Source organism: Thunnus albacares, chromosome 12 (assembly GCF_914725855.1).
Source record: "Thunnus albacares chromosome 12, fThuAlb1.1, whole genome shotgun sequence".
In the NCBI taxonomy this organism is placed as follows: domain Eukaryota; kingdom Metazoa; phylum Chordata; class Actinopteri; order Scombriformes; family Scombridae; genus Thunnus; species Thunnus albacares.
This window is the reverse complement of record NC_058117.1, coordinates 6,371,382-6,395,907: the sequence shown is the minus strand read 5'-3', so window position 1 is coordinate 6,395,907 and position 24,526 is coordinate 6,371,382. Positions and strand designations below refer to the sequence as shown.

The 24,526-nt window shown below is 39.9% G+C and overlaps 1 protein-coding gene across 4 annotated transcripts in view; it reads right to left on the bottom strand.

Annotated features, from left to right (window-relative positions):
• Positions 1-24,526, bottom strand: part of rnf220a (ring finger protein 220a) — a 261,492-nt gene that overhangs the window by 179,347 nt on the left and 57,619 nt on the right. For 3 of the 4 annotated variants that reach the window (XM_044368498.1, XM_044368495.1, XM_044368496.1), the window contains exons 2-3: positions 17,519-17,629; positions 11,961-12,231 (exon numbers count right to left, since the gene is read on the bottom strand). The gene's annotated coding sequence lies outside the window, so the exon portion shown is untranslated. Of the gene's footprint in view, positions 1-11,960; positions 12,232-17,518; positions 17,630-24,526 lie in introns of those variants that run through there. The other variant, XM_044368500.1, reaches the window with a different exon arrangement.

The following is a 24,526-nucleotide window of genomic DNA, read 5'->3' as shown; positions in this document are numbered from 1 at the left end:
TCTGTTGTAACTTACTTTTAGTCAGTTGCTGTAGATGATAAAGAAAGCAACTGAGTGGTGTTGTACTGTCACAAATGTTCTCATGGTTTGATTCAAACCGGGCACTGAAAGGGAAAATAAACAGGTGATAAAACTGTGACTTAAAGTGAGTTATCAGAATAAGGCAGACATTGATTAATACTGTATAAACATCACTTTGTATTATCAGAAAATCCTCAGGTCACTCACACTTAAAAATGTGAGGTAAAAACATAGTGTGCATGGAGTGAAAATGTCCACTCATAACTGGAATTAAATGTAATTGGACTGGCGACTTAGTGGGAAAAATATATTGACATTCTCCTTAAACTACAATACTGTAATACCGGGATAAAACTGGGCTCCTGCAATAAAAGAATACATGCTTTTATAGAGAAATAGCACAGATGATATGACAGTTCCTGACATACAGAAATAATATCATACATAGAGAAACCACCAAGAAAGATTCAAGATTAGAAGCCATCAAAATACCCTTAACATACAAATGACATTATTCTTTACATTGGTTAAGGGAGAAAGTAAAAAAATATATATTATGAGAGTTAAATCCATAGCTAAATGACACATACCCTCATATCAAGACTCGAATCATAAAACTGACCTAGAGAACATTATACATTAAGTCAAACAAGTCTCACAAACAGGACTTTGAGCAGCCATTTTTTTTTTTATTTCTTTAGGTCCAAAATAATAGTTCAAGTTATCATATTTAACACACTAGATGCAGGTAGATAAACTGTTTAACACCCTCAGGTTTTTCCGAGCTCTGTAGATCTTAACCAACACTAGTGCTAACAAGATAGATGCCCTCTGATTTCTCCCTAAACACTCCGTCTCCTGCTACAGTTCATCATACGCGACTAAAAGCACATTTCGATCTAACAGAGTGTTATGGTTTTCTAATGGAACTCACACTTTGATCTGGTTTCACGCTATAATATACTGATGTTTTAGGTAACAATAGCGTGGGAAAAGTGAAAGGGGTTGTGTGTGTGTGTGTGTGTGTGTGTGTGTGCTGGGTGGTCTCCATACACATGAGAGGCAGTAGCAGCAGTAGCACTGCCATTAGTGGTGTGTTGTCTTGCTAATAGGCTCAGTTTGGAGTCAATGGGCTGACTGAGGAAGAGGACCATCCATGTATTAGATCCCTCTCCATTCAAAGTCTAATGTCACCCTTTAGTCCAACCCCCCTGATGTTTTTAAATGCTGCCTCTGTGTGTATTGACTAGGAAGCACTTTGATAGCACCTGTTTCACTGCGGAGGCATCTGCATGGCTTCTTTCCCCCCACTCCTGAGCAAAGCTATTTCAGATGCACATGCCAGAGGAGGGAAGGATACTAAAAATGTGTTTCAAGGTATGTAAGACATGAAAATCTTAAAAAGTAATTTCCCCCAAATTACAAAAAGCATACTTTCTCACTTATCTCTAATGGAATGGTGCCATGCAAATAGTGTTGGTTGATGGGTTGGGGTTGATTGTGCAGGGTTTGAAAAACAGTTTATATCAATGACATTTCTGCCTCGAGGTCGATGGAATTTCATTTTTGGCCCTCACAGTGAAAAATTATATTTCACAATTACAACAGGCTCAACTCTTTTCAGAATGTCTACAGATAATCTCTACACTTCACCTTTAACTATTTTCATTAGAAGTTACTACCAATGAATACCAGTGACTGCGTGTTTTCTGGGTTATTCAGAGTAACAGGAAGACTTTTGCTAAAGAGATGTCGCTGATGAACTCATGAAATGTAATCCTTTTATGAGGACAAGAAACAAAGTTCCATTCGCCTCCCTGAATCTGAGAGATGGACATTTTGAAACCTGGCCAAATGAAACCAAAACTATCTATATGGATGGATACCACTAGACTTAAGTGAGAAAACACATTTCTTTGGGTGAACCAGACCTTTAAGGAAAAGCTTTCATCCTCTGGTACTTGTATTACATGATAGGATCTCTTTATACAAATGCAAACTTGAACCAAAACCCTCCACACTTCAAATCACAAGAATTAAGAAAAGATTAATTAAATCACATATGTTGTAAGGCCAGAGTCAGACTGGCCATCAGGAGCACCAGGAGAAATCCCAGCGGGCTGGTCGCTATGCGGGCCGTTTGAGCAGCCTATTATACAAAAACAAGAGCAAGAGAGATGCGTTGCCAGCCCAGCAGCAGCAACCCCCCCCCCCCCCATCCACTCAGCCAGCCGGTCTGCGTAGAAAAAACCAAGGCCGTCTTTTTGTCCCAGTCCGACCCTGTGTAAGGCAAAGCGTCCAATCAACCAATTTCCTTCCAGAATGACAGAACAAGAGTTTTCTGATCTGAGAACTCTAAAACAAGAGGGCCGGACTGTGGCAAGTAGAGTGGAGAGGGTGTGACAAGCTCTGGATTTCCTCTTTGTTTACATTACTTGTTGGCTTGGTTGCTTGTTGGCTGTCTTTTGTCCCAGTCTGACCCTGTGTAAGGCAAAGCTTCCAATCAACCAACAAGCTGGTAATTTCCCTCCAGAATGACAGAACGAGTTCTCTGATCTGAGCGTTTGGTTAGGTGTAGGCACAAAAACAACTTAGTTTGGGTCAGTATCGGGTTAAAATAACTACTTTACTGAGGTTTGGAAACACTTGTGGCCATGGTTAAAAGAAACCAATGGGAAGAGAACGGCGGTCTCCAGTGTCAAAGGCCGACATTTTATTGACCCTTCCAACCACCCTGACCTCCTTCTTCTGCAGACTATGTGGCTCTACAATAACGTCACACTACTTCCTCCTTTGCTCCCACTAGACAAGAATCATAATTCCTACTGCTGCTAGAGAGTTTTGTCACTTGAACCTGAACATATCGTCGTTTTTGGGCATTGGCTGAAATTACAGATGCTGACGTTTTTCTTGGGAGGGTAGTCTCTATCCTTTATAGGTCCACAGAAGCTCAGACCAAGATGGATTGGATGGCTTAAAAATTCAGTAGCAAGTTAGAAGCTATTAGTTATTTGTTGCTGTTCAGACTATGGATAGTGTTTTAATTACGTCATCATTCTCAGTGTGTTTATCAAATACAAGAAATGTATGAAAGAAACAAGAAAGTATTTGCCTGAACCACCTTCTCTAATGACATGACACGAGTGTACAACATTGCGTGTTAGCAGACACAGGTTAACATAAGGGCTTGTTCCGTTTCCAGCAGATTTCTTTGCATCCATCTGAACTGAGTCATATCCTTGTGTTATGAAACCCCTGACATCTCCTCGGAAATGGCAGAGTGATAAAGAAAAGCCGAGCTGACAGCAGAGGGCCGGGCTGCCCTCTCACAGCCTGCTTTCACCTCTGCTTGGCCATGTTTATCCTTAAATCAAATTCCAATTTCTCAAACTCTAAAACAGGAAGGCTGGACTGAGGCGAGTAGAGTGGAGAAGGCGTGACAAGCTTTGGATTTCCTCTTTGTTTACGTCTCTTGTTGGCTCGCTTGCTTGTTGGTGTTCTCTTAAAACTGGTAAAACAGCAACAGAATGTGGAAAAAGGTGCTGCAGTCAAGACATTTTCAGTGTGCACAGATAAAGATGGAGTTTCCTTGCAGGGAACCCTTGCCTGTTTTATGAATTGAACCGGTAATCCTTTGGTATTTTAAGGAAGCTCATACTTGACCCTTCCTACTACTCAGTGACTTAAGCAATACCCTGTTAGGTGCTTTACACCACGTGGGACTTAATTCCTTAAACAAACCATGTTTGAGTGTGATTTACAGCTAATCTGGACAGGCGACGGTCATTTCTATCTTTCCCTTAATAATTTACGATTGGTGGAATTTATAGCAGCAGCTTCCCAGCCGTGCATGCCGCCAAATCCATATGTCTGTAATATAATGAGATTTTAGCGCAGCGAGATTATAAATTATGGTGTGATTTGTTCTCTTGCTGTTTTGTCAGGGCATAGCCTTTGAGTGTGTGTGTAGCTTGGGGACATGGCTGGCATTTGGCTGCCACGACGCTCTAATTGCTGACGTACACACAGATAGATGGGACCTGATGGTTGGTGTCGCCACTGGAGGGAGGGAGGGAGGGAGGGGAAGGAGGGAGGAGAAAGAGGAGAAGTAAGGGACAAAAGAGGGAAAGAGGGGATGAAGAAGGAGAGGAATATCTGGCTGGAGGAGACGAGAAGGGAGAGAGGATGGGAAGGAGGAAGGGGACGTGGGGCACGGATGGATGGATAAATAGATGGAGAGACAAGTGAGGAGGAGAGATATTGTCTTGTGGCGGGAGACGCAGCTGCCAGCAGCTACACGGCCAAGCGGTTAACCACACTGAAGGAGCCACATTTAGAGAAAGGAAAGCAGAGAGACAGAGAGACTCAGCCACATTCATCTCGCTCTCAGATCCGTTGCTCCAGGGAGCTGTTGGAAAATGAAGAATTACATGGCCCTGATCAGATTACATTACAGAACAAGTGATTACATGCATTTGACTCTTGTACAAAAGAACAAAAAAAATGAGAGGAAGGGAGAGGAAACATACATGATCTGATTAATTACGTAATTATGTGGTATTTGTTCTGGCTATGATACATGGCCAACATTTGAGGGAAGGCAGATGGGTAATTTCATCAATGTTTCACTGCTTGCCATCTAAACCTGCTATAATATAAATGTTGATTTTGTCCCAGTCATCACACACAGACTGAGCTACTGCAGACTTCTAAACAATCTCTTTCATTATATTTGGTTTACATGAAGAAAGGGGAACTGAGAGAGAAATGGTCCTTAGTTTTTGATCCTTTTAATTGTGGCGGAAAAGAAAAAAATGTTTAAAAAAAATCAGAATTGGTAACTCACAGCTGTCCGTGAATACCTGTGACTGGGTAGTCACCTATTGGTACCATTTTTACGCACAGTTATGATGAGATAAATCAAGACCTAACGAGAAAAATGAGCGTCAGTAACTAGTTCAAATCCCTTAAACCAACTTTTTTTTGCAGCATTTTTTATGATGACAATGTTCTTGCCAGTCAGGGGTATCCAGCCCTATTGCTAGACACGAGCACTGATTCTCCCAAATCAGGGACTCAAGGCAAACTTTTTTTTCTTTTTTAATGTGCATTGTTTTCAAAACTCGCTTTCCACAATATCCATGCATAACAGCTGGTCATGGTTGAGTCAAGATCGTGGCAATGGCAAATTTATGGTTATTGATTTGGGTTGGGATTAACATAAAAGCTAAACTTTAATTGCAGGTCTGTAATGGAACACCTGTCTCCTGTATGAAAGTCTGAGGTGCAACATACCCATCCACCACCCCAGTCTGCAGAATCTTACTTTCCGCATATGGAGCACACTACTTCCTGCATTAGCACTGAATGTTGCTTCGGATGGACAAGGTACCAAATTGAACAATGTGGATGTAATTCCTGAAGATACTGGACACACACACACATTCTATCTACCCTACCTCCTTAAAAGAAGTTTTCAAGCCCCCTAGATGTGTATCTTAAACTTAAAATTTTACTAAGCTAGCATGCTACAACAGTTATACAGACAGCATATGAATAAGTGAGTGGGCAATGGTGGACTGATCACTATGTTTAAACCAAATTTAGTTAAAAATTATGAATGATGATATTTCAATGAACACAAATAGTGGTCTTTTTCAGTGCTTTCGATCCCATCTCATGGTCTTCCTTAAGGAAGAATCCAGATATTGTGAGTGTGACAGGATTTGGTAAGGACAGATGCAGTACAGACAGACCACGCCATTCATTTTTTGCCAAATCATACAATGCCATTGTGGTTTGATAACATATGTCCTCCGGCCCTGTACCAGTCCATGGACCACTGCCTAAAACACAGTTTTTATGTTTTTTGTCTCATGCAATCTCTTGTGGTTGTATGATCAATGACTGTTCAAGCTAATAAGCAAAAGCTGAAGTAGTGTGACTTTGTTATACAGTGTTGCGGCAAAACCTTTGATAGAGGTTTCTGTGGATTGTTGGGAAGTGACTTACTTTGACATAGGAGATCGCTACTAGCATCCTGTCTCTTACCAGCAATCAATGTTTTTTGTTGTTGTCTTTTTTTCTTTTTTAAATATCATGACCACAGTCCATCTCTAACCTTAACCAAGTTGTTTTAGTTGCTTAATCACACCTTAAACATAGAAATGGCAAATCAGCAAAAGTTCAATTGCTCTTGTAATTTTTTTTGATGGCACTGACAAAAAACATTTTGTAATTTAAGTATGAGGACTTGTTGGCTGAATCAAATAATTCAGGGATTATGCTATGTTTTTATCTGCTTGATTTTATTATACAGTTAGAGATTCCTGGCGTTTAGGGGATTGCTTCTACAAGTCATAGTATATGGAGGGAAGTCTTTGTCTTTGTTTTACATTACACATAACACATCTATACGTATGGATCACAACAAAAAGAAGAATATCAGAAAATCTGACAACAATGGTGCTGCAACCATATGGGTTAAAATTCCGTGTTGGCTTCGAGACCTGGAACAATCAGAGTGTATTTCCTCCCTCGTCACTCCGGTCGCTCCGTCATCTTCAAACATCCACGGGGAGTGACTTGTTATTTGCTCTGAGCTGTCTGCATGGTTTGGCTTTTTGATTAGAGAGCGACAGGAAGAAAGAGAGAGGGAGACAGAGGGAGCGAGCAGAGATAGTGAAGAGAGAGACAGCCTTGAGGCACATGTCAAGCAATGTCACAGATAATCACACATTGTCTTAAAATAGCTTTGAAAATGACAGTGTTGGGGGTGGGCTGGGGAGGGTGATGTTGGGGTTTAGGGGGGCGTGAGAGATGCATCAGAGCACATGTACCGTAATTAAAGACCAGATAAAGTTAATTTCTGACAACTCCCTGAGGGAACATTTATCAAGGGCAACATATAAAAAATGTCTTATCTGTAAAAGTAAAGGAGCTGAGGGGTTACGAGAGTACCTAACATACATCTGCTTTGTGCTCAGAAACAGAGATAATATAAGGGGAGGGAACTACAGTGACAGAAAGAGAAAGAGTAATTTCTTTATTCAGTCAGGTGAATATGGTGAAGTGGCCTCCTTCTATCATCATCTACCATCCTATTTCATAGTCCAACTAACCTCCATATTACTGCTTCCACTCCAACTGTCCTCGCTGCTGCCGTCTGAGGAACTGCAGGATTATCCATAGGTTTTTACTATTGGAATATATCCTTTTTTCTAGAATTAAATAATTTTCTGGTTGTTTTATCCTTTGAATTGTATTATATCGATGCACTACACATGGTTTGGATTTCCAGGAAATCAGATTTTGATTCAGGAAGAAAATCCGCTCAGCTTCATCTATTTCGATTGCTTTGTCTCAGCGATTGATCAATGATTGACAAAAAAAAATGTGCAGTGTCTGTGACATTACCTATTGTTTTATGAAGGCTTGTTATGAAGCCTGAGATGGACTCTTTTTATGGCAGATATTTTGACTTGACAAAGCAGGAAAAGCACAGGTGTAAATAATAATAATAATAATAATAATAATAATAATGGCTCCAATCCATTAATTGGCCCAGTAAACCATGTCAGTGAGTGAGCATGCACAGTCTCAGAGCACTGGAACTGCTTCACCTAAATAGAATGCAGCCATCATTAATGATATTTATTCCACCTGTGCCTTTCCTGCTTTGACAAGTCAAAATATCTGCTGTGAAAAGGGTCCATTTGAGCTCACGCCCACAGCTATATTTCTCACAGCCAGAAAATCCAAATTTAGTGTTTGTATAGCTGAAAATGCTGGATGTGATAGCATTTCAATCAAGCCAGTATACTTCTCTTAAAGCATCGATATATACCTTATAATTTAATGTGTTTATTTTTTGTTAATTATAAAATGACATTAATTAGAAAACATTAACATCAAGACTTACAGTCATAGACAACATCTGGTGATCACAGACACAGAAACTGCATGTTTAAATATTTCTGCATTGCTTTTAACATTCAGCTGTGGTATGATACTTCATCCTAGCTGCAAAGATTTTAACAGTACATGTTGAGAACAACACCATTCATAAAAAGAACAAACATTAGAATTTTAGTGTTTTTTCAGATACTATGCATACAGCAGGAGATATTACAATGGTTCTTGATGACAGTATACATTTATGTAACACATTGAGCTTAGAGCATCAGTCTTTGCATCCTTTGCTGAAATGAGTAAACTAGTTTGCGCTTACAGTACTAATGCTACTGTTTATAGCATTAGTGATTGAGGGTAGAAAACTAACAATTCTAAAATTCAGTATTTTAGCAAAGTTATGAAACAGAAAAATTGTAAAAAAAAAAAATTAAATTGCTTTTACAGTGACAAAGTACAATTTCAAGTGTGACGAGGTAACTTTTGCAGCCTCCATGACCGCAAATTCAAAACCGCAAAATAAACAGTTATAAGATAACGTCACACTGAGTTCCCATTTATTTCCCAATATTCTCAAAGTCAATTGCTTTAAAGACATACTCATCAGACAAGCTGAGTTTTCTGAGAGCGAGTGGAACAGGACCACAAGCAGAAAACAACAAAAATGGCTCCTGGAGAAGTACGCTGTGTTAGCTTGTTGTTTTACCCCGTGAATTCTTTATCTATGACATGCTTAAATATAGTATAACACTAGCACAAGTACAAAAATTAGCCTCTGGGGCATTATGGTCCATGGTTACCATATACTGTGATTGCAACATCTCTGTTTCAATTGCGGCTGGAGATCTTTCTTGCATGCTCCCTTGTCTCTTTCCTTTCATTTACAGTCACCAAAATATCAGTTTTGGGTTTTTTTTAAGAAAAAAGACCTGGAATTGGTAAAATGATGCAGTAATGTCAGCTAATGTGGCATTAATGTAATATAAAGGATCAAGTAAGGACATTGCTGCAAAACCTCTAAGTGTATAGAATTGAGCAACGGTTCACTTCATGGTTTATGAATTCACATTTTCATTTGTAAGACAAAGACTATGTTATTTCAGCTCCCAAAAGTTAAATAGTTGTACTTTAAATATGTATATTGTACATTGAAATACATTGTCTTTGCAAAATGCTGACCATATTTGACAGCTAAAACATTTTCCACATGTGCCACACAGTCAGCTGCCAATTAAGGTGGAAAACATCTAACTACAAATATAATGGAATAAACAAACAGCCCAGACTTTTACCTCTCAGGACCAGTTTTATTTTTTTTTGTTGGAATGATTTGCCCATCTACTCTATAGCCGACAGAAGCTGGTAGTTAAGCTAAAAATAATGTTTATTCCTGCAGACGTTTAATGGTCCGTCAAATGGGATAACAAGGACGGCTGATTTGTGGGCCTTTCTCTGCAATTACCCTGCCTTCCCTCTTCCTCCCTGTTTAAATTAAACAAGTCATTGATTTTATGCTGAATATTATTGTGCCATATTCCTCAAGAGTGCTTTTGATAGAGATATGGAGTGATTGGACACACGCAAAGAAAGATAGATATATAAAGACAGAAGCAAAGCCAGGCGGAGAAAAGAGGATGGGGAGGTGGGTCTGTGATTTCTGTGTCTTTTTAAAGATTTTAATAAAAGCATTAGTGCTTTACATTAGCGCTTCTTTTAGTCTCTGACACCTACAGACCTTGAACTGCTATGAAGTCACAATCACAAGGATACAAAAACAAAAAGATCACATGTAATCCGTGATCTTTCTGCTTTCTTCTTGTGGCGTTCAAGGGATTGATGTTAAGCAGGATTTAATATTATTCAATTGCATTTTTTTTTCCTCACAAAAATTCAGTCTGCACATGCGGACATGTCCTTGTGCGTCCAGTCTGTGAAGTCATACGTTTTGAGCTGCATGCAAACATCTATACAGACGTCCACGTGGACCCTGACAGACATGGCAGATTACGAAATTTACATTACAAGGACCCCTGCTGCTACTCAGACATTTGAAGTATAATTAAGTAATTTGAGCTGTAATTTCAGCAATCTGGTTAGAATTTATCTTATGACTGTATGGCTAAGGCTGTGAAGTGACTGAAAACTAAAAAGAATCTTAATATCAATTCTAAAAGATACTGATAGCTAGTTTAGAGTTAGAGTTTTAAGGACTGCCTATCATAGAGTCAGAGGGTTTTGATTGGTGTAGCTGTCTAAAATGTTGCCAAATTACACTGCAGCATAATTAATTGTTGAGCGTAGCTTTACAGCTTCAAGCTGAACCAAGTGAATTGCCACTCTGAGCTGCTAGGTCAGCCATGCTGCTCTGAAGTGTAGCAGACAATGGAAATTATTGTGCTACCAACTCCTCTAATGCTTGGCAGTGCGATTGTTTAGTGAGAATGAAAAGCTGGGTTTTTCTTTTTCCATCCCTTTCTTCAAAAATGTACTTATTAGCACCAAGAAGTAACGCTTTTGAATTCCAATCCCCCAAAATCATGTAGGGTGGCTTCTGTAAATTGTACACAGCACATTACCAACCTTCTTGGTCTACAATACTTTAGAATAATAAATTTAACAACTCATCTGCATGTTTTTGCTACAGTCCATTCTTTCATCCCAGATGAATGACTTCTTATTGCATGTGCAAAAACTGCGGGAGTGGAACGATGACAAAGATAGATAGGCCAAAGGATGAGATAGGCAAGATCTTTCACTCAAAATGAAGACACTTTATTCTGTAGCTGCTACACTTTGTGATTTAAGCTAAAGAACACAACTCTTGCCTATTGCAGCTGTAAGATTTTTACAGATTCATAAGGGTCCACAGATCCCCTGCATGCTGTAGGTGCATGCAAACAATCACACCAACAGCTTCACTCCGTAATGCCAGTAAATTCTGATTTCTCTTCTACTGTGTTAGTCATGCTTCTCCAGGCAGTTATGTTTCATTGTTGTAGTTGAAGGAAAAATGAGATCACCTTTGACAGGTTCATCATGGAGGCCTTCTGGAGGCATTTTGCCTGACTTGGCGGCCTGACAGTCAGTGACTCTATTAGCCATGTGTTTTCATCCAAAACACAGAACTGCGTTACCCAGGTTTGAAAGTACATGCACACAAGCAGACACCACAGTCACTAAGGAGTGAAGATTACACAGAGAAGTCAAGTGACAAATTCAAGTGGCCAGAAGAAATATCAATTCATTTAGGACCAGTGAGCAGCAATCCAGCTGTCAGAGAGAGAGGGAGAGAGAGATCAAGAGGGCTTACCCCTGATATGACAGATGCATTAGAGATGAGAGCAAGACAGTTAATTTTGTGTGTCTGAGTGTGTGCATGTGTGTGTTCATTCTTCACCGTGTCTTTGTCGAAGAAAAGTCAACCAGTCAAGTGGGTAGACCAATCCATTTTGTTTTAAAATAACAAAGAAAGATAAATGAGATCATTTTGAGCTCAATAGGGACTGTATTTCTTCAAGTTTTAACTTAAAATACACAGAGTAAGTATTAACACTGTTAAAACACAGCCACTGGTGATGTCTCTTATCATTTTGTTTTTTGTTGTTTAGTGTATTTTTCCTCACTTTAATGGGAAACTGGATAAATGTGAAGTCAAGATATCCAGTGCAGTCACAAAGGATTTTAAAACTACTCAAATAAAGCATCAACAGCAATGAACTAGGGCTTCTTGGTCTTCTTTGTGCTCCAAGAAAACTTAACACTAGCATTGCCTCTTCATTTACTTACAGTGGGGGTCCTTACACAGTGGGCTCCGGCAAATAAACGGAGGGGCTGTCCAGCAAAAAACATGAACCTGGCTCATATTTAACTTTAATGCAATGTACTGCAATACAACCCAGCTAAATGCAATGAAACACAATGCTTCCCCAACTCAACACAAAGGCAGATTCATTCTTAGTCTGAGTGCTTTTGGTGGGAGCCAATTGAGGAGGTACGACACCTGATCAGAATGCCTCACAGACACTTACCTGTGTAGGTATTCTAGGGTCATCCAACTCTGACGAGACCACGGGGCTGATCCAGAACATGTTGTTGGGACTGCACATCCCATTTGGCCTGGAACACCCATGGGATCCTCCAGGATGAGCTGGAAGACTTGGCTGGAGAGAAGGACATCTGGGCTGCCTTTCTTAGACTGCTGCCACTGCAACCCAAGCAGGTGATGGATGGATGGATGGATGGATGGATGGATGGATGGACGGATGGATGGACGGATGGATGGACGGACGGATGGACATGCTAAAACCAAAGTGAGTTGAACATTAGTTGGCTGATGATTGCTGTTTTTAATTAGCAATGACATTAGATACCATTGAGTCACACTGTTGCAGAATAAGCTTTAAATATTCCTATTACCCCATTGACGTACATTTTATGTAAGTAAATCCATGTTGTATTGATCTTCACCTATATTTATAGCATTCATCTTGAATAGTAATCAAGCCATAGTCTAATCCATGTTTTATAGTTAACATATTGTCATTATGGTAAACGTGTGTCCATGATGGCCTGATGATTGAAATAATAGTAAAATCAGAGCAACATTATCTATAATGGGAAAGGTGCTGCTTATGGATAAATCAATATTCATGTGTATATTAGGCCGATATTTTGTGAAAGCCAATTACCGCCGTAGTGAAACGTTGTCATAGTGTGTTAAACAAAATGACTTGGAAGTGTGGAACATTTTGATTATGCCTTTTCAAGGTGATCTCAGGACATTTTTATGTGTCACTTCTTCCCTCCTCCTTCCCTGTTTCTCTCGTTTCTTTGATGAAAGAAAAGAAGTGTACAGATGTTGAAGTGTGCTGACATGTCCTTGTGGAGGGATTTCAACCATGATGCTAATAACAATAATTAGCTCCTAAGTGTTTGTGGAGGGGGAGGTAGAGACATGAATATTCTCCCATTGTGCTCGTCTGAATGTGTGTGTGCGTGTGTGTGCGCGTGTGTGTTGGAACAAATGGCTTCCCCACGTCTTTTTAAAAGGACAAATTAGCCATAATTGCTTGTTTCAGGGGTCTGGGGATGAAGGCAGCTTTTTGCTACTTCATTATGCCTGTTTTAACTCTCCAAGATCACACACACATACACACACACACACACATACATACACAGATAGACCATTGAATCTATTAACAACATAATATTGTGACTATTTATGAGCAACACAGCAATTAAACTGAATCAGAGTACATTAACTTAATAATGAAAATTGCTGAGCTAACAAGGACCAATGGCACCGAATGCAAGTGTTTATGAGTAAAACTCCTATTAAAATAATTTAGAAGAGGTTAAAATGTTGAGCTACCACAAGAAAATAATCATATTGCGTTTACAGTAATTGAAATACATTGGGATTAATACATTTCACTTGCAGTGAATACATAGGAACTAAATCCATACACCACTTAAAGCAATCAAGGGGAGGACATTTTCTGATGTGCAAAGACAGACTCTCCCATCAGCTTTGATTAGTGTTACATTCCGTCTTTCCCGGCCATTAGATATTTGAGAAATTATTATTAATAACAAAATAATTTCCACAGATTAACCCCATTCTGGCTTTATTCCTGATCTCCTGGCCTTTAGGAAATTGATCCGGGGAAAGATTGATGGCTCTCCTGCTGTTTTAAAACGTTTGTCCTTGCTGGTCTGTTTTTTTCTATTCATCTTCTATTGTACCAGAGTTACATATCCAGACGTCTGTTTAATGATGCAGTCGTATCTCTGAATGTGACATTGAAACAAATCCAAAGTTCATTTGAGATTTTTTTAAAAAGATTTTTGCATTCAATTCACCAATTTGATGCTGCATGTTAAACTGATTTTGATCTGCTGTTGATTATTAGTATAAAAGGAAGGTTTAGGTAAGAGGTAACAATAATGCAAACTGTGAAAACATATTTTAATTTCTGTTTTTTGCTGCTCCCTTTTCTTGCGTTGGCATTATATAGCATTATAGAGCTTCATGTCACATTATGACAGCACTGGTTTCACCCAGTAACATCTGGAGTCAAATGTATTGTTCTTGAATGTCATCCGAATACCACCAAAACCCTCTACCCTCTAAACAAACTACCCACTCCAGCTCTTCTACAGCTGTTATATCCTGACTTTGACCTTTGACCTCCCTGTGGATGAAGGGCAAGATAAAATATTGAGTAAACTCTGAAACCCTACAGATCTGGATCACGTATTGATGTAAAAACAGATGTTTGAGGATTTGCTCAGCAAACCTGTCAAGATAACCATTTTTTTTTAGATTTTATTTACTGCATTTTGCCTTTACTTTATTAGTATCTGCCACCATAGGCCACAAGGATGCCTCATTAAGATAACTCTTGAAACAAGCCCCAAGTTCAGCCCATGTCTCTTTTTGATTGACAGATTAAACAAATCACAATTTTACAGGGGCAGGACACAAAATAATGAACTGCACAGTCCACTATAATTAAAAATAATGCCTTGCAATAAAAAAATACCCCAATACTACCACCCCACAATACAACAATACAAACTCATACATTTCAGACACACATTTCTCCATTCTCTATTTCTCTGTTTAGCGTCTTCAGGTTAGACAAACCCATTGTTTTAACTTTGGAGCTAACCCCCTTCAATTTTCCAGCAGTTGGGGAAACAACAGACGTGACTTTTCTTGGTCTTGACACACTGTAGTCTGCACTGTACATTTACTACCAGACTGACAACTTACTGTTAACCTTTTCCTCTGCTCCGCTTGCATCCACCGTCACTTTTCTGCTGCTCACTCTGTCACTCAACTACTCACTCACCCGATACGCACACATATTACATACTGCCGTATTCCTTAAAAAGGAGCTACGCCACCAAGAGTTTCCCAGACAACAACACAGAGGTTAACTCACATTTCAGAACAGTGCTGCACAGAGGCTCCCAAAGGCTATTGATTTCTGAATGAATTAAAATTTGGCATTATTTTGGCATTAAATTTTTTTTTTTTTGGGCCTGGCAGGGGTTCTCGTTGGCATGGCAGCCCACCAGGCCTGTACAATTATAGATCCTCTATTGCTTATCTTTACATTTGCCCTCAAAAGCCCTTTTCTTTCATTTGAAACATAGAGGTATCAATTCAAATTTCTGCACTGTGAAGTGACTATTTAGACCTCTGTCTCTCTTTGCAAACAAGGTTTTTCACCACCACTCTTGGAATTTGGGGCTATTCATAACATCTTGCGAATACCTCAAGAAAAGAGAACAAACTGTGGAGCATTGAATACAAAAATGAAAAAACATTTTTTACATTTTGTCATTTGGCAGATGCTTTTATCAAAAGCAAATTACAAGCTAGGCCAGACAATCCAGCATTACAGTGACTCAAAAGAGCGGTGGGACAAATTCTCAGGTAGCTGATCAGGTACAAGTGCAATGAGAAAGAGTGCTGGACAGAAGGTTTTTTTCTTCATTATAGTAAGAAATGACTGGAATTAAACAAGTCATTAAATAAGAGACAAGATCACTCTGCACTCCTTTGTCATCACAGTTTACTCCAAGGATGTATTAAGATGCATTAATAGAACTAGTTAAGGCATAGTAGAGTCAGCCTTAAACCAGCGAGAGGTGTGAAGTAAATTCTCTCATCTGCTGAGGTCCAAGAGGACCTATACGGATGCCAATGACCAAAATTCATACGTGTGGACAAGTCCACCTTGGCAGACACCCAATGTAGTAACCAGAACTGTATTTGCTGTCCACCCTGCTTTACACATCTTTGTCATTTTGGAGTATATTTAGCTCTTTAATACCATTTTTTCCAACACATCCTCATAAAAACACACAATTATACACCTATGGACACTATAGGTCTAAAATTCAGGCCAGCAAAAATGACCTATAGTTACGTTTACACCATCTAGCAGCTGTAGTAATGCCCTCCAGCTTTCCAAAACTGTTACAAATCACTGTTCAAAAATAATTATGTTTTATGGTGTGACAACGCTGTGGTTAAAGTCTGGTTAGGTAAAGGCAAAAAATGACTTGGTTAGGTTTAGGGAAAGATCATGGTTTGGGTTGAAACTAGTGCTTTGTTAGGGTTAGGGAAAAACTGGGTTAACATTGGGTGACAATGACTATTTCCTTAAGGTTAGGAGACCTTCATCATCATGGTTACAATAGTAATGTTGTGGTTAATGTTAGGGGATGATCTTTTTTACATGTGGCTGAATAGGAAACTCATGGTTATAAACAGGAAACAACAGCAATCTCCTTTGTCAAAGTCCAGTGTTTTGTTGACTCATCCATCCACCCCCGCCTCCTGTTTTATGCAGACTTTGTCACTATATAATAACATCATCTGATTTACTCCTTTGCATTAATGTAGTGTTCATGGGGGTTTTAGTGTAGTGCTGCTTAAGTGTTGCTTCCAAACTTTAGGATCCACATTGACCTTTTAGGTAGCTGTTCAAGGGCAAGGCAAGTTAAGTTTATTTGTACGGCATATTTCGACAACAAGGCGATTGCAAAGTGCTTTACATAAAACATTAAAAGCATTAATGGGCTGAGGATGGGCTGAGTTTTTCCCAGAAGCCATCTGTGGTAACCAAACTGTTCACCGGACACCTCCAGTGGCACGCAAAAGTATTTTTTACATTTTAAACCATCAAGATGTAATATTGGTAAAACTTACTCTCAGCCCAAAAAGGTTTTTTGTGTGTGTTTTTTTTCATGGCATCTTATCTCACTTCTTCCCCCTGAGGTCTTCTTTCTCCCTGTAGCCTATAATTCTGGCTTTGCAGGTCACTGATAAGAGTCCCTGGTTACAAAGCCAGCAAAAGGTGATTTTTGGATGTGCTGCCACCATAATAGTGTGTTGAGCTAAAGCAAGACAAGAACATCGGACATCAGCCGGGTGTAATTTGCCCTCATTATCTGCAGGAGAGGAAACCTTATGTTACCTCTGTATGTTAGCTGATTTCTGAAGGTGAAATGGCATGTCATTATAAAGTGCAGGGCTGACAGAAAAGGAGATGTGTAGTGTTAAGGAATCATATCACACTGGCAGGAAGTAATGAGTAATATAATGCAGCTGTGATGCCTTTTGCACATGGAAATGATACAAATGTTAGACTAAGAGTGAAAACAGGACATCATCTATGAAAATATGATTGGTAGTGCAGGATACTACAGTAGGATACACGAGATATGTGGCCTCTGACACCCTCTACCAATCCTGCAATTAAAATTGAAATTATAAATTAACAAAAACTTGCAATATTTATCATTTATGATTGATGTTAAGTTCATAAAACTTGACAATTCTTTCACATGTTTTGTGAGATTAGCATAAACGAGGAACCTGTAGCTCTATGGCCCTCTGGGATATGTACAGTAGTTCCAATCAGTTCACATACAGTGTATACCACATGCTCTGTAGGGTATATACCTCCTCAAAAACCTCATCTTCAAGATCCTAAGGGGTCAGCTAGACCCCCTCAAGCTCAGCCCAAATGCCCTCTGGGATATGGAGTTCCTGAGAGGTTCCTACCTTGTAGCCAAAGAATTCTGAATGTTGACTGAGAGGATATCAGTTAGTCACCTCAATGACTGCAGGGTCACTATGGAGGATTTCCATTTCCTTTAAGAGCCTGAATGAGCTCTACACAAACATGAGTGGACGGATGGATGGAGAGAGAGGGAGAGAGAGAGAGAGAGAGCATCCTTATTTATTGTTCATGCATTTTTAAACAGCAGAGCAGTGGGGTCAAATGAGTAAAAGGGACTTAACCTGAGGGCAGGAAGAAAGGAGGAAGGGTTGCAGGAGAGATGGACATATTGGACGTGTCAGTGCGGATGGAATAGACAAGAGATGATGCAAAAAACTGTTGCTGTTTGTGAGAAAACAGTGACCACATTTAGATATTTAGAGATGTACAGCGATACCCTTTTAGCTCAAAAAGTGTGGGCTCCCAGTGTCAGCGGTTTTATCCTCCACTCTTCTGTTAAATCTTTGTTATCATTACTTTATTACCTTACCTTATTTTATATTTCTTTTTCTCTAATCATGACAGTTTGAATCTTAATAACTACAAATTTACTGCATTACACATCCTAGTGTGAAATCTGTGTATTTAAGGGTTAGCAGGGTCAAACTCAGCCCTGCAGGTGACTTGACCTCTGACCCTTGACCTTCACATGCAAACACACACACACACACACAGAAACGCACACCTACACACATAGCCCGCAGCTTATGACTCTGACTGATGTCGTTGAGATTAGCTGCGTCTCCGCGGGGAGTAGAAGACAGCGGTGAGTGTAGTATGTCTATATGAGTGTGTGTGTGTGTGTGTGTGACAGAGGGAGACAGAGAGAGTGAGAGGGAGAGTGTGATGGGGGAGAGAGAAGGTCTGCATTGATTTGACAAACAGATGCTAAAGACAAGAAGACTACGGTGACCTTTGGCCTCTTCTGCGTGTGTGTGTGTGTGTGTGTGTGTGTGTGTACGGGCATGAGAATAACTGAGTGATGTGTGTGATTACTTCTGTGTGTTTTGAGACTTTATGACACCATGTGCATGTGGTGTATTGGACGAAGTTGATAAGTTAGACATTTATACCAAAAACAGCTGCATAATTTCATCAGATCAGCTGTGAAAATGTGCAAATTTCTGTTTTATTATTTATGGTCCTTTTCTCCTCGCAAAACAGCATGTGAAAGTCACACGTGAATTATATTTGTGCATTTGTGCAAGACAATGACACCAGAGAGTAGCATTCACATCCTGAGTCCTGCGTATCACGTTCAGACAACAAAAACACTTTGGTTAAGGTTAAGATCATGTTTCATTGTGACTCACTTTTGACTTTTTCTGTATCAAACCAAGAATATGATCTTTCCGTGATGTAAATATAACATGCAGTTGATAGAAGCAGATCTTGAATTGGAAGAGTGGATATTCAACATTTTACTGATACTTTTGTTTTGTGACCAGATGCGTGAGAAATGTTTCCTGCAGTCAGAGCCCTCAGAGCTCTGGAACTCCCCGCCTGAGGATGTGAGACTTGCAGAATCAGTAACATCCGTTCCAATCTTAAAACCAATCTTTTCGTTTCTTTTTCTTTTTTTATTGAAGTATTTTGTCTCTATGTTCGCTCAAAGTTTTATTTTTCCAATTCCATTATGTTTTATATGACTGTTTTAGTGTTTCTATCTTATTTTTATTGTTGTTTATTTCAGTTTATTGCTTAATTTGATTTAGATGTTGTGCCAAATTGCTTTATTTGGATTAAAGTTTTTTTTTTGATTACATAAAATAAAGATTATTATTATTGTTATCACAATTATTCTTCACTATGTTGATTAAAAACTTTGGGCGGCATTACTTTACAGTGTTATATTAAACATTATATTCTAGGAGACATTGGCTTGACATGTGATATTACTTTGAAATCAGTGTTTTCACATTTGTTTTCAGTGTGAAATATCTGAAAATCACATGTGCACTATATCATGTGCAGAATATTATTTTAAGTATGATAAAAACTTTAAATGATAAAAACCAACAGTATCGCCTCATATAGAATCACCCGAACCCTTCACACCGGTATATAAAGACAAAAGCCCGTGTGGCCAACTCCGCCCCTCACCCTCATCCCCGTTGCCATGGCACTGAAGTGTGATTAGAACTCTGGCTAACCAACATGGCTGACGATATTGACTTCCTGTCTGGTTCATGCAAACAGGATGTGACAGATTTAATTTGTTTGTCAGCCCACCTTAATTTAAATAGAAGGCTGGAAGTGGGAGAGAGAGGCTCGGGGATGTGAGGAGTGAGGGAATGAGAGCCGCATTCGCTTTCTGATTGGCTTACTCGCGGTTAAAACGAGCGTGTGTGTGTGTGTGTGTTCTTCTGTATGTCTGGGTCTCAGTCACAGGTGTTTCCCTTCAAAATTCTTAGAGGGTGGCTTCCACAAAATCCCCTTGCATCACCATAAATACACAGAATCAACACGTGTAGCCACAGGTTTGCATCCTTCATCTGTACTTTACAACAAACCCCCAGTCTCCTGATTTTGTCCTCGTACAAATCAAAGGTAAGAAAACGGTGATGGACAGACAGAGACATGGAAGAGAAGAAAGGCATGTGAGAGAGTGTGTTAGTGGTGTCTAGAAGATGGAATAGTGGATGGAGAGAAGAGAAAGCACAGTAGATTAAGCAGAAGTGACATGATGGTGTGAGGGAGAGAAACACACAGACTGACATACAGAAGAAAGAGAGAAAGAGGAGGAGGAGGAGGTGGGAAAGAGAAGAAGGTGAAGGTGAAGCCACATTACAGACAGCTTCGAGATGGAGCATGAGACCAGATGGACAGTCTGGACTTGTGTGTGTCTGAGAGACGATTCTGACGGCGGAGGAGAGAGCGAGAGTGTGACAGTGAATACAGAGGGCTGCATTATTGTTTAAATCATTGATCGTTTCCCTTTCTCTCTCTCACTCTATCTATCTTGCACTATCTTCTCTGAGCTCTTCCTCTTTTCAATCTTTTCTTTTCTTTCTTCTCCGCCCGAGACATCTCTTGTGACAGTCACGCAGGCATCCTGTCTTCTTTGTCTTTGTTCTCACCCTTCCCTTCTTGCTTTCTGACGCACGCGGACCGACTCTCGACCCCTCTTCTCCTTCTCTTTCCTCGTTTTCTTCCTGTAATAATGACTGTTGTTGTTACTATCTGAAGGTAGTGAAGCTATACGGTATTTTCTCATGATTTATTTCTGTTTATACCCATTAGAGATGCCACTGGGACAGGGCTTTGTTGTCTGTTGTAGTTTGGTTTAAATACTCTGACCGTTTCTAGGCCGTTTACAAGGCCTGCCATCATTTCTGTGTTCTTGAGACTATCACTTTGCAGGATTTGCAGGATTTACAGCAGATCTTATGCCTTTATTAGACAGATACGACACAAAAAGAGGAAGAGAGATGCAACAAAGGTCCTCAGCCAAATTTGAACCAATGACATTGCGGCTTATTGTCAGTTTCTTAACCCTCTTAGGGACTTCAGACTTTTATTGTCATTTCTTTTTATGTGAATCATTGTTCACTTAATTACTGGCATCTTTTTCCACTATTGACATGTTTTTACATAATACTGATGTACAATAGTTGTCATCTGTGATCAGCTTATGTTTGTGGTAGATCACCTGTTCACCCTCAGGTTATCTGTGTTATAATATCAGCTGTATGATATTGATTTTAGTCATGTTGTGTCAGCTTTAATTTAGCTCTAATGCCAAAATCGTTAACCATATTTCTCTGGTCTAATACATGCCTTTATATTGCCCTGTAAAGATTCTGCTGGGTGTTAATAGATTGAGGAAATGCAGACTGATGACAGTGGATGTTGGTATATGGTGGTTTTGGTAACATGCATGAACTAATATTGTATGATGGTTTAGAAAGACAGTAGAATCCATCCATGTCTTTTGTCTCGATAGTTTAAAAGTCACAATATTTTCTGAATCTTTTTTATTATCATTCAGTTATAAAAAGAAAAAAACTGCCAGGCTGCTCAAATTCCTCTTGAAATTCTTCTCATGCAAACCTCAAGCACATCTGTTGGCGGTTGTAGAACATTATTTCGGTATCTGGATGGAAAGTCACCTTCCACCATGCCGACACACTGCCACAAGGCTGCGGTCCTGGTTTGTTACCACGGAGACGAGCACGCAGAGCAGCGGTTGCCGTGTGGCAGCGATGCTTGTCTTGGCAGGGAATAGGCCAGCGTTGAGGTCGAGTGACAGCCAGACGCGCACAAACACACACACACACACACACACACACACACACACACACACTCTCTCTCCTCCAGGCTCAGCATGCAGCGTGGTGGTGGGGGGGGGGGGGGGGGGGTTGGGTCTCTATGTCTGTGAGTGAGAGTGTGAGTGAGTGCGTGTATGTGTGTGTCTGTGTGTGTGTGTGTGTGGGAGACAGTGTTAAGCAGGCGAGGGTGACAGTGACGTGACACTGGTGAAATAATTATGAGCCCAAAACAGGGCTGACAGGGAGCAGCCCGTGCCCTTCAACTATCTGTCAACTGTCATTAACATAGAGTCCTGATACACAGCCTGAGGAGGAGAGAGAGGCAGAGAGGAAAGGGACAGGAAGAGAGAAGGAGAGGAGACTACAGAGGGGGGGGGACGGGGGACGGGACGCTGCCAAAATGATCCATCTTCAAAACTCTAGAACTGAATCTTAAAAAAAACAGTGTTTCAAGAAATTGTTAAGTGGAATCATCTGCGTGGTCAGATTTTCTGAAATGTTCACAGCGAGAGAAAATAACAGAGGCAGACTGTAGAGAATTAGAGAGAGAGAGAGAGAGAGAGAGAGAGAGAGAGAGATTTAGGAGGAGGGAGGCAAAGAGAGGTGAGATGAAGAGCTAACATGACAGAAAATAAAATATCTTGTAGGGGAGAAATAGAACGTTAACAAAGGAAGTCGCTGATGATGAGGGATGTCTCTTCTGACTTAAAAAGAAAAGAGATCTTACTGTTGTTATACGCTCAGACGCTGTTATATAGAGAGATATTTACAGATTGCAAATATATTTAACGGCTGGGTGAAGGAATAGGAAGATTCCCATAAGGCTGTGCTGTGACCCACATTAGTACTGTGTGAAAAAACGCAGCCAAGTCATTCATTTTAATGGAAGCTGCCAATACAGAAAGACTTGTCTGATAAAAACGTTGAATCCTGGCTCAACTTTCTAGAGTTGTGAAATCCTTCCTCGCGGTATTATCAATTGCTATGTAGAGTTTTTGCATCTGAAAAGCCTCCTAACTCATATCTATCACTCACGCTGCTTTTCTGGAATCTCAACCGACAAACAATGCAGCCCCTTGTGAATTTTTACACAGCGTGGTTCGCTGGAAGTCGTCTGTGACTCTTTTTATTGATGGTGATGGGGATTGTGGCTGTTGGACATTGACATCAGTGTCAGGAGCTTGAAGAGGTGCGCTGCAGGTGTGACTTAAGTTTAGCGACCGTACAGAAAGTATTCAAAATGTTTTATTTCCAATAACGTTTCAGTCGAATAGGATTTATTTTTTTCAGATTTTCCAATCGTGTGTAAATTTCCCGTTTTACAGAATAAAATCTACAAGAAAAAAAAAATCTCACATCGCTGTCAAACGCTTCTCCCCATGAGCTCTCTGTCTCCTCCTGTAAATGTGTGTGAAGTGTTCCTAGGGCAGGCTGTGGATTGATATGTGGATTAGCCAAAGGCCCGGGTGAAATATGTCAGGGAACACCCTGTTACCAAGAGTCAGGGTGTAAAACGCCTCAGTGTACATAACTCTTCTTAACGGGGAGTAAATCCCTCCTCAAAACAAGAAGACACACAGTACATTTCGCAACAGTATATTTGGAAATAAATCTCACATGATGCGCCATGAAACACTCGAAGAGAAGACGAGAGAGGCAGCGTTAAAGAGAGGAAAAAGGAGAGAGAGAGACGAGAGGGGGGGGATTTATGGACAGACGGAATATCCCAGTGCCTAAGACGAGCCAAATGGCCAACAACAGACTGACGGACTGAAAACACAAATAAAGAGCCATTTTTATGATGTGAATGGATGGGTTCCCTGGAAGACACTTGGCTGGATTTAATTTGGTCGTGGCTTTGGTCCGAGCCACTACATATTTCTGTTTTATGAAGAGACTCAACGGCTAAGACAGCGGCTAACAGAGTGGTGCGAACCCCTTCACCTCATTTGGATGGGTAGAGAAAACGGACGTAAAGAGAGGAAAAAGCAGGTGAAAGGCAAACACAAAGAGAAAGAGGAGAGCGGTGACAATTTATGTGATACATAAAAACATAGCAGGGTCAGAAATATACAGTATGAACATATTCGTCACTTTCACAAACACTATAGTTGGCACTAGATGGCGATAGGACGGTCACACACCTGTATTGATCTACTAGATTCTTCTTCTAATGTTTTATTTCACCTCAGATCTACTAACCAATCACTGCTCTCTGTTGCTCAAACTCAATTAAAACGCAAGGATGATCGAGCATTTTCATTCGTTGCCCGGAATATGAAACCGTTTACTCATCAGTGTCAGGTTTTCTCCTTCAATTGGAGTTTCTAGCATCTTCTTACGATTGCCTCGATCGCTGTGTTAGACTGACTTCCCCTACCTGTCTGTGGCACTAAACCCCAAGTCCATCAGTTCCTCGTTTCACAAATATATAGTTTTACTTTTACAAAATACTCAGTCATCTCCTAAAACAGCTGGTCACTGTAGTTTTCCTGAAACGTTACTTAAAAAAGAAGGAAATCATTTCAGATACAGATTAACACATATTTGGTGTTTTAGTGAGTATTAAAAGCAGTAGGTTGGTTTATATGGGATTGATTCAAAATAATCTACACACAATACATGTTAGTAAATGATCATGTCATTTTTGGTGGTTTTAGACACTTCAGGGGATTTGTTGACAAAAATATATGAGATAAAATGAATGAAATATAGAAAATGAAGAAGTCACTGCATATG